General features: G+C 37.8%; 1 pseudogene; it reads left to right on the plus strand.

Moving 5' to 3' along the window:
- Nucleotides 1-17,728, plus strand: part of LOC130737223 (DNA-directed RNA polymerase III subunit 2-like) — a 34,946-nt pseudogene that overhangs the window by 13,176 nt on the left and 4,042 nt on the right.

The raw sequence follows: 17,728 nt of genomic DNA on the forward strand, positions 1-17,728 counted from the left end.
CTTTTTTAAATATCCATGTTATCTATAAATTGCTCGAATTTTATCTTTTGCATTAATACAGACAGAGTATATGGTCAAGAACATGCTATTCGCCTCTAGTTTTATTGTTTTTCACTTTTCCTTTGGTTGGAGCTACATGTTTTTTCTAAATGTATACTATGATTTCCATTTATATGTTGTACTCCGGTAACTACTCTAATGCTAAAAGGGTGTCAGTTAAATCTGGTATTAATGGACAAAACTATTTTTCAGCGTTGTGTCTACCTAGCTTCTGATGGTGGTAGAGTTTGCCGCCCATATATCATTGCTGACAAAGGAGTTTCTAGAGTGAAGAAGGGCCATATGATAGAACTCCAAGTAGGTGACTGTTTCTACTGTTATGTTTCTTAGTTGAGATATTCTTTGGTTGGTAGTTTCTAATGTAATAGCTTTTTAAGTATTCATGTTATTTGTAAATTTCTTGAATTTTATCTTTTCCATTATTACAGAATATATGTCAAGAACATGATATTGGCCTCTAGTTTTATTATTTTCCACTTTTCCTTTGCTAGGAGCTACAGCCTACATGTTTTTCTAAATGTAGTAATGTATTGTGTATACTATGATTTCCATGTATATGTTGTACTTCTCTAACTACTCTAATGCTAAAAGGGCGTGAGTAAAATCTGGTATTGATGAACAAAGTTATGTTTCAGGAGTCTGTCAAGAGTCTCTACGACCTTAATCTTGGTGGTAAAAAGTTACTTCCCATCATTGCTGACAACCAAGATTCAAGAGCCACAGAGCCTCATATGGAAAAGTTAATTGTAGGTGTATGATATGCTTTTATCTTTGAAATAAATAAGGAAAGCGGTTTATGAGAATTCAATTTTTCTGCTCTTTCAGCGTGTGGATGATTTTTTACGAGCTGGCTTGATTGAGTATCTAGATGTCAATGAGCAAAACAATGCTTTGGTATGTTCTGCTCTAATTGCTTCTTAATTTTTTATCTCTAAAATCTTATTTTGGACAACCAATGATCTCAGTTGCCTATTTTCCTTTTTGCAGATTGCTTTATATGAAAAAGATGCCACATCCGAAAATACACATATTGAGATTGAGTCTTTTACCACCTTTGGAATTTCGGCAGGCATTATTCCATATGCTAATCATAATCATTGCGAATGCAACATTTATCAGGTTGTCTCTCAGTTCCTTCCCTCCCTCTTTGTGTTTAAAGTATTTACTTGAGATATTACACTTGTATGAATGAAAGGTGTTCCTCTTCCATCCTGAAATTACCTTTGTTTTGCCACTGTAGTGTGCTATAGGGAGGAATTCTATGGGAAATATAGCATTTAACCAGGTAAGCAACATTTTGTTGGCTATGTGACTTGAATTTAGTGATTGCGTGGAGTTTAGATTTAAGGGAAACATTTTTCTTAATATTATAGAAAAATAATTCTTTTGATTAAGTTTTTTTTTAAATGAATCAAATTTTAGTAACTTTTCCTTAGTGCATGTATGTACGTAGATACAAACATATAAATTTATGCTGGAGAGCATGTCTTAAAAGTTAACCTAAATCATATGTGGGTACATATTATATGCTTTTTTTGTATTTCATTTTGTTGAAAAGTGACTGTTACAGCTCCCCACTATATGAAGATTCTTTTGAAAACTATGTTAAGGAAACTCAGAACTGTGAAAAATGATTATCATTGATTATTGAAAAGCTGATGATACAAGTTTTGATTACAACTTATATAGAACTCTGAAGCTTGCTCAACAAGCTTAACAAACTCTAACTGAATCAGTTTGACAGCTAAGCATAACCGCTTAGCCTAACTGAATTGCCAGCTCATCATAACAAAGCAACTACTAAAGTGTAACTCTGTACACATTCATACAGTGTACCCTAATAAACTATATGGTTGTTATTCAGATCCAGCTCACAATAAGCTTAGGCTCTTATTCGTAATACAATAACAAATTTCTGAATTCAGTTACATGATGTATCCTCTCTCTAAAAGTACAAAGTACAACCTTAAAGTGCACATGGGTCTACCCTGGCTCTTCACATAACCCTAGTTCTTAACACTCTCCCTCAAGCTGGAGCTTAGATATTAATCATGCTCATCTTGTTACAAATAAAATCATTAGTTCATTACGCACTCCATTCAAAGCCTTTGTAAATACATTTGCAAGTTGATCACCTGTCCTAATATAGTTAGTGGATAAGGTTCTGTTGAAGTTTCTCACGGATAAAATGACAAGCCACCTCAATATGTTTAGTTCTTTCATGAAAAACAAGATTTGATGAGATATGTATGGCAGGCTGATTATCAAACCAAAATTTCATCAGAGATATGTCCATCTCACTCATGATCTGTCCCACCCACATATGTTCATACTTCATAGTAGCTTGAGCCATGGCTCGATATTCAGCTTCTGCACTTGATTGTGCCACCAAAATTTGCTTCTTGCATTTCCATGATATTAAATTACCTCCCAAAAATACACAATAGCCAATGGTGGATTTTCTATCCAAAGGAGATCTGCCCAATCAGCATCTGAAAACGCCTCCACCCGCATATGTCATTGATACCTCTATTAGAGAGTATAGGTATATTGTTGATATGAAAATATCGGTTTCAATGTGTAAGTGTGTGCCAGCTGGAATGCCAGCTGGACACAACTGAAATTTCTGTTAGTAACAGCTGTATACAGCTGTCAAGTTTGTTAGAGTCAGTTATCTTTCTGTTAGAGGAAGTTACTGTTCAGTTAGCTTGTTCAACAAGCCACTGCATCCTATATAAGGATTCAATCTCTCATTGTACAATTCAGTTTTATCATAGTGAAATATTCAGATGCAAATTCTTTTTCTTTTCTCTGATTCTTCTATCATGGTATCAAGAGCCTAAGATCCATGGCTATGGATTCTTCATCATCTTCTATGCCTTCTTCTTCTTCCTCAAGCTCTCTCTCTCAAGCTTTCTCGCACAAGCTCAGCATCAAACTTGATGATTCCAATTTCTATTCATGGAAACAACAAGTGGAAGGAGTCATCAGATCACACAAACTTCAGAAATTTGTGCAAGATCCACCGATGATTCCTGAGAAATTCTTGACTGAAGAAGACAAAATCACAGAAAATGTGAATCCTCTGTTTGCAGATTGGGAGCAACAGGATTCTCTTCTCTTTACCTGGCTTCTTTCTACTCTTTCGCCTGCAATTCTTCCAAATGTGATTCAATGTGTGCATTCCTATCAAGTTTGGGAAGAAATCCACTCGTTTTTCAATGCCAAATCAAGAGCTCAGTCAACACAGTTGCAGAATGAACTGAAGAACATCACAAAAGGTACAAAAACTGCTTCTGAATTTCTGCAACGAATCAAGACGATTGTGAATACTCTTGCTTCGATTGGAGAACCTGTTACCTTTCGTGATCATCTAGAAGCAATTTTTGATGGACTCTCTGAAGAATACAGTGCTTTGATGACGGTTATCTACAACCAAACAACCTACTTCACGATCTCAGAAGTGGAAGCTATGGTGATTTCGCATGAAGCGCGATTCGACAGGATGAGGAAGAAACAACTCGCAGACACTACTCCTGCGGTGTTTCTTGCACAGGCGCAGAATTCACCTTCTTCTTCCACTGCTCCGGCGCCGCCGCCGCCACAAGCTATGTGGACTCAGCCCGCTCCGGCACCATCGTCAACGATGGCGCAACCTCCTGCTACCAGTGTCGCTCCCTCTCAGCCAGTCGATACTGCGGTTGACTCAGGATATGGAAATCGTGATGAACAAAATCGCAATTCTGGTGGTTATGGCAGAGGGCGTGGTCGCGGGAGAGGACGCAATGTCCAATGCACCTACTGCAGTAAATGGGGCCATGACGCTGCATCTTGTTGGTCGCGTCCCTCAGGAGTTAGTTCCAATGCTAATTCCAGTGCTAATTCTGCACAATCTGGGAATTCTGGTTCCAATTTCTCTGTTCCTGGAGTCAATTTAGGGTTTTCCCCAATGCAATTTGGGGGTTTTCCCTCTATGGCCAATTTTGGGTTTCCACCTTATGCTCCATACAATTCAATGCTTCCTCAGTATGGTTCTAGTGTTCTTTCACCGTCTAGCATGCCTCCATGGTCACCTTGGTGTATTCCACCAACTCCTTATTCACATGCTACTGATATGCAAGGTATGCAAGCTGCTGGCATGTCCTTTGTTCGACCTTGGCTTCCTCAGGGGCAGTTTCCAGCACCTACTGCTCAAACTCCTCAGTTTCCTAGACCACCACAGCAGCAGGTCTCTACTGGAATGCATCCTCAAGCTATGTTAGCTACTGTTCCTGCACACCACTCTTCACCTGTGACTTGGTGCCCTGATTCTGGAGCTACACACCATGTGACTAATAATCCAGGCATTTTTGTGGATCATGTTCCATCTTCATCACAAGAACAGCTTTTGGTGGGCAATGGTCAGGGACTGCCAATTCAGTCTATAGGTTCAGCTATTCTTCCTTCTTCTTTTAATCCTACAGCTAGTTTAATTCTTAAAAAGCTTCTTCTTGTGCCTTCTATAACTAAAAATCTTGTTAGTGTTAGTCGTTTCGCCCGTGATAACAATGTTTTCTTCTCTTTTCATGCCAATCATTGTTCTGTTCATCATCAGGACACTTATGAACTTCTTCTTACTGGTACTGTTGGAGATGATGGTCTATATTACTTTGATGGACCACTCACCAAGGCCAGCTCACAACCACAGTCTTCTTCTCCTTTGTCTTCTATCCAGGCTTGCTTAGCTTCCAAGTCTGCAGCAAATAAAGCATCTCCTGCTATTGATTTGCAATCTGCAACTGTTTCTCCTATAGTTCCTAGTCTAGTTCCATGTAATAATGCTGATTCTGTCAATGTTTCATCTACTGTTTCTGATCTAGTTTCTTGTAATAGTGGTAGTGGTATTTCAGTTTATGATTTGTGGCATTCAAGATTAGGTCATCCTCATCATGATGTACTTAAACAAACCCTTTCCTTGTGTAATATTTCTGTTCCAAGCAATAAAAGTGTGTTTTCATTTTGCAAAGCTTGTTGTTTAAGTAAGCTTCATAGATTACCTTCTTCTTCTTCCAATACAGTTTACAATACTCCCTTTGAGCTTGTTTTTACTGATTTGTGGGGACCAGCTTCTTTGGAATCCTCTTGTGGTTTTTTATACTTTTTAACATGTGTTGATGCATGTACTAAGTATACTTGGGTTTTTCCCTTGAAGAAAAAGTCAGACACTTGTGCAACTTTTATAAATTTTCAAGCCATGGTTGAGTTGCAGTTTGGACACAAACTTAAAAGTGTCCAAACAGATGGGGGAGGGGAGTTTAAACCCTTGACCTCACACTTTCAGAAGTTAGGCATCATTCATAGACTAACCTGTCCACACACTCACCATCAAAATGGTAGTGTTGAGAGAAAGCATAGGCACATTGTTGAAACTGGCTTAGCCTTGTTATCTCATGCCTCAATGCCTTTGCAATTCTGGGATCATGCTTTTCTTGCTGCCACTTATCTCATAAACAGAATGTCTACTACTACATTGCAAGGTGCTAGTCCTTACTTCAAACTGTATGGTCAATATCCAGATTTTAAGAGTCTCAAGGTCTTTGGTTCAGCTTGCTTTCCTTTTCTAAGACCTTATAATTCCAATAAGTTGTCCTTACATTCAAAAGAGTGTGTGTTTATAGGGTATTCCATTAATCACAAGGGCTATAAGTGCTTGGACCAATCTGGGAGAATTTATATCTCCAAAGATGTCCTTTTTCATGAACATCGTTTTCCATATCCTATTCTTTTTCCTACTGATCATTCTTCTTCTTCCTCAGCTGAATTTTATCCTTTATCTACCATTCCAATAATTTCACACACTGCACCACCTAGTTCTCCTGTTTTGGCAGCTTCTGGTCATTCCTCACCAGGTCCACAAGATTCTCCTCAACAACAGCAGCCTCCAAGTGCTACACTCTCAGCTGATGACCCTTCTACTTCAACTCCAGCAGTTGTTTCACCACCTGTACCTTCATCCTCTGCACAGTCAGCTGATACCTCTGCTTCAGTGGTTGCTGCAGCTCCTCCAGTGATTGTCAACACTCATCCTATGCAAACAAGGGCTAAAAATGGGATAGTTAAACCCAGACTTCAACCCACACTGTTGCTCACTCACCTGGAACCTACTTCTGTCAAGCAAGCAATGAAGGATGCTAAATGGTATAAGGCTATGCAAGAAGAGTACACAGCTCTTATGAACAATGGCACTTGGACCCTTGTTCCTCTTCCAGCTAATAGAACACCAGTTGGTTGCAAATGGATTTACAGAATCAAGGAAAATCCAGATGGTTCCATAAACAAGTATAAGGCTCGGTTGGTGGCCAAAGGATATAGTCAGGTTCAAGGGTTTGACTATTCTGAAACTTTCTCACCAGTGGTGAAGCATATCACAGTAAGACTCATTCTTTCTCTTGCCATTTCAAGGGGCTGGCCATTACAACAACTAGATGTCAATAATGCCTTTCTTAATGGAGTGTTAGAGGAGGAAGTGTACATGGTACAACCTCCTGGTTTTGAACACAAGGACAAGAATCTGGTTTGCAAGCTGCAAAAGGCCCTCTATGGTCTTAAGCAAGCTCCAAGGGCCTGGTTTCATAGACTAAAAGAGGTTCTCATCAGGTTTGGCTTCCAAGCTAGCAAGTGTGATCCTTCCTTGTTTACTTACTATTCTTCTCAAGGCTGTATCTATATGCTGGTGTATGTAGATGATATCATCATCACTGGGGCTTCTATGTCACTTATTCAACAATTAACAGCACAATTACATTCCATCTTTGCACTCAAACAATTGGGTCAGCTGGACTATTTTTTGGGTGTTCAAGTCACACATCTTTCCAATGGCAACTTGCTTCTCAATCAGACCAAGTATATTTCTGATCTCCTCACTAAGGTCAACATGCTTGATGCAGCTGCCATTTCCACTCCCATGCAATGTGGAGTCAAACTGTCCAAAAATGAAGGTTCTGCTCTCAAGGATCCTACTGAATACAGAAGTGTGGTTGGTGCCCTTCAGTATGCAACTATTACTAGGCCTGAAATCTCTTTTGCAGTAAACAAAGTGTGCCAATTCATGGCACAACCTCATGAGGAACACTGGAAGGCTGTTAAAAGAATTCTGAGGTACCTCAAAGGTACTCTAACTCATGGTATTCTTCTTCAACCTTGTTCCATGACCAGGCCTCTTCCTCTCATTGCCTACTGTGATGCTGATTGGGGATCTGACCCTGATGATAGGAGGTCTACATCAGGGTCCTGTGTTTTTCTAGGCTATAATCTCATTTCCTGGACAGCCAAGAAGCAATCCTTAGTTGCAAGATCAAGCACTGAAGCAGAGTATAGAAGCCTAGCCAATACTACTGCAGAACTGTTATGGGTTCAATCCTTACTGACAGAACTGAAAATTCCATTCACTATTCCTACAGTCTATTGTGATAACATGAGCACAGTGCTTTTGACACACAATCCGATATTGCATACTCGCACAAAGCATATGGAAATGGATATATTTTTTGTAAGGGAAAAGGTCCAAGATAAGAGTCTTCTAGTTCAACATGTACCCTCTGAACATCAAAAGGCAGACATATTCACTAAGGCCCTCTCCCCAACTAGGTTTCTACTGTTAAAGGACAAACTGAATGTAGTTGACAAGCAAGTGCTTTTGTCACCTCCTTCAGTTTGAGGGGGTGTATTAGAGAGTATAGGTATATTGTTGATATGAAAATATCGGTTTCAATGTGTAAGTGTGTGCCAGCTGGAATGCCAGCTGGACACAACTGAAATTTCTGTTAGTAACAGCTGTATACAGCTGTCAAGTTTGTTAGAGTCAGTTATCTTTCTGTTAGAGGAAGTTACTGTTCAGTTAGCTTGTTCAACAAGCCACTGCATCCTATATAAGGATTCAATCTCTCATTGTACAATTCAGTTTTATCATAGTGAAATATTCAGATGCAAATTCTTTTTCTTTTCTCTGATTCTTCTATCAACCTCTTCCTCGGGCTTTCTTCAAATACTTAACAAAGGAATTAGTGCTCCCCAATGCATGTCTGTCGGGGAGGACATAAATTGACTTACAACACTCACTAGGAAAGCAATATCTGGCCTGGTGTCTGTTAAGTAATTCAACTTACCCACCAATCTTCTCTATTTCTGTGGGTCAGAGAAAGGAACTCCTTCTGCTTTGAGTTTGATTTCTCGTTCCATAGGGGTCTCACATGGATTAGATCCCATAAGACCAGTCGCAGCTTAGCAGATTCAGAATACACTTCCTTTGAGATATCAGAATTCCATTCTTCAAGTTGCCGAATCCTTCACTACCACTTCCTGTAATCACAATATAGTCAACATGAACAACTAATAAAATGAAGCCTTTATTAGTTTGCTTGAATAACACAGTGTGATCACTCTTGTTTCTTCGTAAGCCAAACTCCATAACAACATCACTGAATCTTCGAAGCCAGGACTTAGGTGATTTTTTTAGGTCATACTATGACTTCTTTAGTTGACATACTTTGTCATACTCCGTCTGAGCAACAAACTCGAGTGGTTGCCCATTTATACCTCACAATGTATAAATGCATTTTTAGATCTTGGGAGGCAATTCTAATTGGTCAATGAAAATGGATTTGAATGCTATTTCTTTTTTATTTTTCCTCTCGCATCTAACTGGAACAAAGTCCAATGATTAGTAGCAGTAATAGAAATGAGAAAGCGAATAGAGAATAATTAAGCAACAGGGGAAAAAATACCAGTTTAGTTGACCCATATGATTGTGCATATCCCGGGAACCAACTGGGCTTTCAAGAGCCATAGAACCATCAGAGTTTACTCTAGTAGTGTACACCTACTTACACCCATCAGCATGTTTCCCCCCTCAGGTAAAGGGACCAAATCCTAAGTCGAATTTTGTTCAAGGGACAGCATTTTCTCCTCCATAGCTTGCCGCCAACTAGCGTGTGATAAGATATATGGAAGAGACTTAGGTACTAACACTAAATCTATAGCAGTGACAAATGACTTAGAGGTAGGCGATAAATACTGGAAGAGACAGAAGAAGAGATGGGGTGATTGTAAGTGCGTTTACTTTGCATAAGGCTATAGTAAGGTCCAGATCATAAGTGATAGGAACTCACGGTTAGTTAGTAGTTAAGAGGGGTTAGAAGTTTGTTAGTTAGTTAGTTAGTTAGAAGCTTGCCTATAAATAAGAGGATTAGAGAGAATTGGAATATCTTTGTATTCTGTTTTGGTTTTGGGTTCTAGAGAGAGAGTGGTCTCTTTCTGGGTTTGAAGGGTGTTTGGTATCCCTTCTCTCATGTATCTTCTCTAATTCCCAAATTGGGAATTGGGGTTCTTTATAGAAATAATACTCAAATTTTACTGGGTTCTATCAATTGATAGGTACGCATGGTTTAGTTAGTTAAGTGAGGGAATTATCATATAATTAGATAGGTAGTTAAGAGGGTTAGTAAGGCTTGTTGCCTATAAATAAGAAAGGGGTAGAGAACATTAGTCATTCTGATATTCAGTTAGGAATTGGGTTTAGAGAGAGAAGTGGTTCTCTCTTAGGCTTGGAAGGGTGTTTGGTATCCCTTTCTCTTGTATCTCTCCCTAGTTTCCAATTGGGAATTAGGGTTTACTATCAATAAAATCAGGGTTCTATCAATAAGGGGGGTCTGAAGACACCGTAGGATGTAGAGTTTGGGGTTGAGTATTCAGCGGAGGAGCATTTTTATGCACGTGTTATCTGGTTAATTGAGAGAAGAATACAGGCAAACCGGGCTAAATTTAGCACCAAGGACAAATGCGAAGTAGAAACTGGGGGGTAGTACACCCACTCCCGTTTGCACTAACATTGGACCCATCAGCAAGGGTTACTGTCTGATGAATACTAGAGGGACTAAAGGAAGAAAGATACTAGAATCCCCTGTCATATGATCAGTAGCGCTAGAATCAATGAACCTTATATAAACTGACGTATTTAGTTCTGTAATCATTCACTCAATAACATAAACACATTCAATCTCTCTCCCTATCCCCCTCTCTCTCTTTTAGTTTCTTTAGGCCATTAGTACATTTTTTAAAATATATTTGATTACTGTGAGAATGGAGGCGGTATTCAACCTTAAAAGTTTTTATAGTTAGGTGAAAGCGTAGAAATGAGGTTATATTTAATAGCAGTATTTGGAGAGTCTGCAGGACGTATGCAGGTAGTATGTCTTCCATCGTCATAGTAATTGTTAGAATATAATATAAAACCAATCATGTGACCCTTACACAATAACTTAAGCTTTCGGATAATGGGTTATTTGACAGTAATTATTGTTAATTTATTGTACTATAGGTATTTCCTTAAAATGTCGGTTTAATTTCATTTATCTTACTGGCTCAGTGTCATATTTAAATTTTCAATTAGGGAGGGGAATCAGGTCAGTTTGATAACCAACTAATAGGTGAAAATTCTGTAACAGGGATATGCCTATCTAGAAATTTTCATCCAGGTGGCTTTAAAAGCTATTGCTAACCTGGCAAGCTGGCATTGATATTGTTTATACACCAAATAACCAACTCACCTCATCTCGATTGGCACATCACTTTATCTCTCTCTTTTGCTTGACTTGAAAACCTTTTCTGCTGCCTAATCTCATAGGGCAGTTAATATTTATTTTATCACCACTTAAAGTCAATGGCTTGTGGTCGATTTCACGATTTGTTAGAAAATTTGGGAGGCCCCGGATGGAATCCAATCTTGTGCAGTTAAAATGGTTGAAAAAGGAATGTGCCGTGAAAATGATGTGTAATTAGCATCCTGAATCTGAAATCTAATTACCAATAACACAGTAACACTAACTATTAAAATTCCAAACCCTGAGCATCAACCATAATTTATCGATACAAGTGACCCTTGAAAAAGGGTGAATATTATTTCTGAAATGCATGTTAAGCTGTACAAAATATTGCAATATGTAGACAGTTGCTGAGATTCCTTATTTCCTAATTACCTATTTTTCTTATTTGCTAGTTTTTATTTCCTTCTATATGCTGATTTTATTGCTTAGATTTCTGCTGTAAATTCTTCATCTAGTCCCTGAATAATGTAGGAATTCAGTAGTTGATGATGTATACTTAAACCAAGGACTGAGAGCTAATCTCAAACAATTCCCAATTCAGTTATCAATTAAGCTAAATAATTTCTTTCCTAAAGAAAGACTTAGGCCTTGTTTGGAATTAGCTTGTTTGTGCTTATCTTATAGCATAGATGCTTATGCAAATGTTTGTGAGAGCTTATGTAAGTATCTTACGGTCTGCCGATAAGCTGTTTTGAGTTTATTTTCATAAGCTAATAGCTTATGAATAAAAGTTTATACTTACCTATAACCTATTTTCAGCTCATTTTAGTAAGTTTTTCAAATTAGCTTATTAACAAGTGCTTTTGCGAAGAGCCCTTAATTAGGATGCAGTAGGACCTCTCAGATGAATAGTTTGTTACACATACTGATAAGCTATTTACTTCTGATGTTTTGTGTGCTTTTTGAAACCTTGAAGGCTAACCTAATTAGAATGAGAATTATTTACTTCAGATTGAGGAAGTTTGGTTGTTTTTTATTCCTGTCTTGGTCATGGTATAAAATGAGAATTATTTATTTGCCAAATTGTCATTCCTTTATTTCTTGTGTTGTTATTTGAACAAGACAGTTGTCTAAAATAGTTTCAATTTTTTTTTTATAATACTGTGTTATGAAAAATCTTACTGAGCCTTCTGAGAGATTTTTCTGGTTTTATGTTTTATAGTGTGTGTGAGCGTGTTAGATCTATTCTAGCAGAATTGCTGACTTCCCGACTGTTCGGACACTAACAGCTAAGAGCTAACTATAACAATAACAATTACAACTCATGCAGAAGCACCTTAACAGAAAAAGAAGAGACCACACAGATGTGTGGCTATTTAGTGTACTAAAGTTTCTTGTGCCGTTGGGTTTATTTTGCTTCCTGTAGATACTTGATGACGATGGGCTCGTTCCTCCTGGAGAACTTATCAGGCAAGGTGACGTTTATATCTATAAGCAGACACCAATGCTTCGACAAAATATAGATTCTTCAGCAAATCTGCCTGTTCGGTTAGTTTTAGTTTTAACATTTTCATTTACTGTGGGTAAATTTGTGTTAGATATATGTTGCTTCATGTTTGTCCCTAAATGTTTTCCTTATGTCCAGTAAATATCTGCCAACTGAACAAACATTCAAAGGTCAAGGAGGTGAAGTAGTTGACAGGGTAGCTCTTTTATCCAACAAGGACAAAAATTTGTGTATCAATTTTGTAATGCGTCACACTCGTAGACCTGAGGTAATGTCGTTTTGGGTCTTTTCTTAGATATCGTTATCGTTTTGAAACAGTTTATTAATTTCTGTCTTTATCTGTTGCCTTAGGTTGGTGATAAATTTAGTACCAGACATGGGCTCAAAGGTGTTATTGGAACAATTGTACAACAAGAAGACTTGCCATTTTCTGAGAAAGGCATTTATCCAGATCTGATTATGAACCCTCATGGGTTTCAAGGGTAATACAAATATTTTATATCTCATTGTTCTTCACACATTATGTGGGGGACCTATACAAAAACCCTCCACTTTTTGCTAAATAATTTAAATAATTTATTTGTGATTACTCAAGATGCTTATTTGTTTCCTGACCTCAGTGACTCCATTCTAACCTTTTATACCAACATTACTTTCACAGATATAAAGATAAATGATGTACAACATTATCGTAAATTGATAACTCAAGTTTACAAACACATGTTCAATTAACAACACATAATAGAACTTCTGAAAGATAAACTAAGTAGAAACTTAACAAAATAGAAAGCATAACCATTAAGCCAACCCTACAAAACAATTGAGAAACCCAAGTGTCCCAATATATTGAAAAAGTTCAGATGCCATTCGGTTGATACAAACTAGCAGAAAGTACTCTTTGATAAGTCAACCCAACCTAGATACCAACTTTTACAATGGTGATAGGCTTTGGTAGGAGTTCTCTGGAAATACAAACTTTTAACAGTTCCTTCTTGCTCATACCATACTTGCTTTTGGTCAAAACAGCAAGGTGACCTTTGGAGGTGTCAAATGGAGCACCAAGTTCGTCACCAAGTTTTTCACTAATGTGAAATAAGTAAAAAGCTTTAGCAAATTGCTTAACAGTGGTAAAGAACTAAAGATATATATGGTTCATCTTTATTTGCCCGATTACTGTTTAACAGTGGTAAAGATATTATACACATGAAGAGAAATAGCTTAGTCTAATGTCTTTGAAGGCATCCACAATCATACTTTCAAAGTAAACATACTATGGAGTTAGGCTATCAATAGACAGGACGAAATATTGGCATCTAAATCAAAAATTAATCAATTAAATCTCAAAAAATAGCAGAATCCAATGAACATCTAAATCAGCCATAAATAGAGAATACTAACCAACAAGCTGATTCCTACTGTGTCCTATGGAATAGGGTGAAAAATAGCAGAATCCAATGAACATCTAAATCAGCCATAAATAGAGAATACTAACCAACAAGCTGATTCCTACTGTGTCCTATGGAATAGGGTGAAAAATAGCAGAAAGATCAGGGACCAATAAAGCACTTCACAGAAAAATCAAAAACAAACCAGCAACAAATGTCACCATAAATACCTTACAAATCAATAGTGAATCAATCAACTCTCAACAAATAGCAGAACCCAATGAACATCTACATCAGACAGGATAACCTGATGCAAACCAACAAGTTGATTCCTACTGTGTCTCATGGAATAGGGCGAAAAATAGAAGGAACAGTTTAGCAAAAAAAAATAGCATGGCGAGAAGTCTGTGAGGCTGGAGCAGGGTGAGCAGCCGAAGAAGTGAGTGCGGCTGAAGCAGGGCAAGGAGGTTGCACGGCTGGGAGTATAGGAGCGTAGGGTTTCGAACTTTGGAGCAAAATAATAATAAGTGACGCCAATAGGGGCCAGTGGGATTCGAAGATGGATCTCAAAATAATCTCCGACCATCAGCTTATTGAAATAAGTTAAAAATAGCTTATAAGGAGTTTATAAGCTATTTTGATAAGTTCTTCCAAACGTGTACACAAGTGTTTTTTTAGAGGATAAGCTCAAATAAGCTGTTCATAAAGTCTTCCAAACGGGGCCTTCGTCCTACTTTTGGTGTTGTCAAATCACTGGAAACACAAGCAGCTCTTCTCATGGAGTTCTAGGTCCAGATGGTCAAGTATCCTAGTCTTCGACAACAACCTTCTGTTGATTCAATTTCTAATTCTGTAAATACTGTTACTGATGTTTGTAATAATTCTGTCAATAAAAATTAGCCATTTACTGTTTCGGACTCTAGGTTAGGACATCCTAATAATGATACTCTTCATATTGGTCTCAAGTCTTGTGATATACCCACTCCAAATTAAGGTGTCAGGGATTTCTGCGCATCTTGTTGACTTGGAAAATCTCGGAGTTTTCCTTCTCATTCATCTACTACTGCAAATAACCATCCTTTTGAATGGTTGTACAGTGATCTTTGGGGTCCAGCTCCCTTTATTTCTAACAACGGGTATATCCATTATTTTTCATTTCATTTGAAGATAACTTTTCATGATATACTTGGATATATCTTCTAAAATCCAAATCTAACACTTCATTTTTAGCAGTTTAAATAAATGGTGGAGTTACAATTTAATACAAAACTCAAAGCCCTTCAAATTGATTGGATGTGTTGAGACACTTTGTAATGTGGCACACCTTATTTAACACATTCCCATGGTTGCAGAAAAATGATCATGGATGTATAAAACTTTTAGTGCATGCGGATTTTATTGGAAAAAAGTAATAGATTTTCAGGAAAAACTTTGAATAGCCACTGTTGGAAATTAACGAACAATAGTACTTAAAGTAGCTTTGGAAGCAATTGAAGGTAAAGCATTGGAAATTTAGGATGGTCAGTATTTGAATTTGAGTTAGGCCTAAGTGTACCTCAAAAGCTAGCTTAGAGGTGAGGGTTACTCTACCCTTTATAAATATTTATTTTGCCATATTTCTTGGCAATGTGGGACTTATCAGCAGTTAGAAATAGTTTCTTTCCTATTTTCTTTTGATGTATATAAATACAGCCTGGTAGAGCATCAATGCTTGAGCTGTCACTTTGTACAATGCACGTAATTTCTTGATTATAGTTTAGGCCTTAAAAAATATTTTAAATAAATAAATATAGTACCGCTGCTTGTTTCAGGATGTGAACTAACTTTATTATGATATCAGTCGAATGACAGTGGGAAATATGATGGAGCTTCTTGGAGGGAAAGCAGGGGTTTCATGTGGTAGGTTTCACTATGGCAGTGCTTTTGGCGAAACAAGTGGTCATGCTGACAAGGTTGAAACTATAAGGTATCTTCTTGGTCTCTGGTTTGACCTTCTTTTGATGGTTTAGCCATTTTTTCTTCTCATGGTTTTCGTGCTCTGGCAGTGAAACTCTTGTGAACCATGGCTTCAACTACGGTGGAAAAGATTTCCTTTATTCAGGTTTTCATTTCTCTTAGAGCTATTCTTTCAGGTCGTGGATGAATTAATTTTTATCCTGGTGATTGAGAAGATTATTTTACCTAAGTGTGTTCCTAAACTGATTTGACTAAAATAAAACCTATCCAAAAACTGAGTAAACCAAAAAAACTGAATTTTATAATCCGATTGGATTGGATTAGATTCAAATGTGATTTTTAAAACATATCTGATCCAATTAAGGCGAACTTATTAATGTATATAGTTTTATCGATAATTCATCTTATCACTCATACTTGCATACTTGCACCATATCAGACAACTTATACTTACACATGGAAATTTATTTGAATTAACATTTATAATGAACTTTTGAATAAATAAGGAGCAAGAGTCACATCCATAGGTGTTTACACTTTAGATGGAATGCCGAGCAAAGTGCAGCATCCTAAGTCCAGGCTTGGGCAGCAGTGGGTAAAAATCTATTCAGGAACTAGAGTATTCTGAGGGCAAGAATAGAATGAAGTTTTGTGCTGCTCTTGCGTTTTGTCTGGAGATGCAGCACTGTGTAGGAGTTCATGGTTGTGAAAGGTTTTCGGATATAGATTCAGATTGTTAATCTGAGAACTTATTTCCAGATTCGTTAATCGAATCTTATTATGAATAATGAGATACCTGATCAATAATTAAGAACTACGTAAAATATAATCTAATAGAAAGAAACATTTAAAACATAAAAATATTAGCATGTTTAAGTCAAAAAAAGGAACAACTCATTGCATAAACTAATACATAAATCAAAATGATAGAAGATAGTGGTTGGCTGCAGAAGTGTTCCACCCTGCAACCACAGGCCCATATTTGTTCTACTCAGGGTTGTTAAGGGTGGATAGCATAGTGTAGCAGCAAGCCCAAAAAACGCTATTTCGTGTGCTATAGCGACAAATAGCGAACAATAGCGGTGAATAGTGGAGTAGCGGTGAACCCTAGGGCGCTACGCTGTAGGGCTATTGCGCCGTTATAGCGCGCTATTAACAACCCTACTTCTACCATTTCTGTTTGAGCCTCAAGTCCTTGTTCTACTAAACCTGGACAATTAAAGAACCATGCCACAGAGTTGAGTGCACCATTATCAATATCAAATTGTGACATTCTCCCTCTGAAGCCCTTTGTTGTTAGCATTGCACTGTGTTGCTGCTGTAGTTACGTTGGCTGTCATACTGTTTCATTTGCAACTATTTGCTACTATCAAACTATCACACTTTGCCACTTTGCATTGTTTTAATTTTTATGTTATCGTACCACTGTCATGCCATCCTAACACTCCAATTTTATAAAGAAAAAGTGAAAAAATTAGTTAGTAACCGTAGAAACAATGATACAGTGTAAGTGAGCCTACACTTGTACATACTCCAACAGTCCCCCCTCAAACTCATCCAGGTGTGACGGTGAGCTTGCTGCGTAACTCTTGAAATATGGATGAAGATAAGGGCTTTATCAAAGCATCCACAAGTTAAAGGTCAGCAGGGATATGATGAACAGTAAGCTGATGTTGAAGCGCCTTTTCCCGTACAAAAAAGAGATCCATCTCCATGTGTTCAGTTTTGGAATAAAGCTCTAGATTGTGAGGAGAGGCTGGGCTTAGGTTGTCACAAAACAGAGAAGGCTGGGCATATTTAACATGGAGTTCTTGCAGGAGAGACTGGATCCACAAGACATCATCAATTATCTGTGCTACGCTTCTATATTCGGCCTCTGTATTACTATGGGTAACTGCAGCTTGCTTTCTAGACCATCATGAGATCAAGTTTAGGCTAAGAAAAATTCAAGCACCGCTAGTAGAGCTGCGATCATTAGGATCTGTGGCCCAGTCAGCATCACAAAAGCCACGAATATTTAGAGGGAAGGAAGCCACAGGCGGAAGAAGAAGACCATAGTGAAGGATGCCGCAGATTCTAAAGGACCAGACTGGAGTAGAGCCAGCAACCATAGCTTGTGCTTGAGGAGGTGGCCTGGAAGAAGCAGAGAACATTGGTTGATTCTATTGCCAAGAATACGGCGTCTGATTCCATTCCATGGCTGAGGGGAATGAGACTGTGGAGGAGTGTAAAATTGATTG

The sequence above is a fragment of the Lotus japonicus genome, chromosome 2, assembly GCF_012489685.1.
Source record: "Lotus japonicus ecotype B-129 chromosome 2, LjGifu_v1.2".
NCBI classification, from domain to species: domain Eukaryota; kingdom Viridiplantae; phylum Streptophyta; class Magnoliopsida; order Fabales; family Fabaceae; genus Lotus; species Lotus japonicus.